The sequence below is a fragment of the Mycetomoellerius zeteki genome, unplaced genomic scaffold (assembly GCF_001594055.1).
Source record: "Mycetomoellerius zeteki isolate Tzet28-1 unplaced genomic scaffold, Tzet1.0 scaffold70, whole genome shotgun sequence".
Classification (NCBI taxonomy): Eukaryota; Metazoa; Arthropoda; class Insecta; order Hymenoptera; family Formicidae; genus Mycetomoellerius; species Mycetomoellerius zeteki.
In genome coordinates, this window is record NW_017257720.1 from 3,450,394 (window position 1) to 3,452,164 (window position 1,771).

The 1,771-nt window shown below is 32.1% G+C and overlaps 1 pseudogene; it reads right to left on the reverse strand.

The window, feature by feature from the left end:
- Positions 1-1,379, reverse strand: part of LOC108729062 (ejaculatory bulb-specific protein 3-like) — a 3,028-nt pseudogene extending 1,649 nt beyond the window's left edge.
- Positions 1,380-1,771: the final 392 nt, after the last annotated feature.

Sequence of the window (1,771 nt, forward strand, 5' to 3'; positions counted from 1 at the left end):
AGATAGTATAAGCAGTTTTTATAATACTGTTTGCAATTTTGCAATAATTAATTTTTTCGTAAGATAAGCAAAAATAAGCGTCTGACAAAATGGGCTCCAAAACTGACACAGTAGGCTACGTACTTATATTCTTTGTATTTTACAAGCATTATCTGTATAAAGTACCTACAAAAGAATTTATATAAGATTTTCTAGAATCTTTTCACTTCGTTATAAAACATTTTTATTGAATTATATGCATATTTATTTTATGCTGTTCTGCAAGATACAAATATCTAATGCGATAGTTTCTCAAGAGTTTTTCCATATATGCACGATTGCCTTCAGCTCCAACAGACTTATTTGACACTATAAAGCAACATTATAAAGATTAAGTTAGCTTATGTTTTACAGGCAGGTGTGGCAATTTACGCTGAACCACAATTTTAAATTTAAAATCGTATTATGAAAAGACTAAGAGAAAAATAATATAAATAGAACTGATTTAGGAAACTACAAGCATTTAAAATGACGTAATATTATCAATAATGTAGTCACTATTATTTAAACCACGCAATTTGCAAAAGAAAATCGTAAGAATTTTATTTTCGCATTCGTAGAATTCGTTTTTAACTGATTTGGTATAGAAACAAGCCACAAATATACGAATTATGAGTTTGTACTTCTTTAATTAGCTAAATAGATCATGATTTTATTATTATTAATAAAGTGCAATAGTTAGTTTCTGAGAAATAAGGGGGTGTCACTTTAGGAGACCTATGTCAGTATCGGCGACTTTCCTCTAGTATTATACACATAGGTACCTGCTATTGTCTTCTGTTCTATTGTGTTACATGGTCCTGTTTTCATGTAGCATTCGTGATATTCTTCTCGTAGAGTGTCGTTACGGAGAATAGCTTCAACATCAAGATAATCGAATTGATCCGTATAGAAGACTCTACAAGAATGTACATCAGTACGTTCATTATAGCAATGATTAATGCGATACGGCTTAACTGAGATATTAAAAAAAAAATTCCACAGTTATAATACTTGATATACTAAATTAGGTACCATTGAATCGTCGTTTTATTTTATATAAATCTTACTTAATAAAAAATCACGTGAGGTATGTATAGATGCAAAATGTATACAGAAGATTTAGCAATTAAGATTAAAAGCTGTTGTATATACAAATTTTTTTAAATATATGACAACTTTTTACGTACTACATTTAATGATATTTGTTTTTAACGATAAATGTAATTTTGGTTATATAAAGATATATAATATTAAAGATTTAAAAGTTGCAATAATTGATAAGTCACTTCGACACTTACGAGGGTCGTCTGAAAAGTTTTGAGCCTCATCATGAAGATGGCGTTACTCGTCAAAGCCATTCTGGTATTATAATCGTGATACTTACGAAAGATATCTGTGACAATTGTGGCCACTTTGGACGTTCAGTTCTTGTTTGACAATCATTTGTGGCTGCGGTCCACTTGACGCTACAAACGCTTCGAAGCGTTTGAGCGACCAATCAGAACAAAGAATTTTACGAATTGACTAATCAAAGAATGGGCGAGTTCAAGACGGCAAAGCGGCTAGGCGTGCTTACCGAGCGATTGAATATGATTGGTTGGATCTATAAGTAACAACCAATTATGTTCATTTGCTTGGCGAGCAGGTTAGCCGCTTTGTCAACTTGAACGCGCCCATTGCTTCGAAGCATTCGTAGCGTCAAGTGGACCGCAGCCTGTGTCGTTATTTTGTAAAAATGGAAAAAATTGAA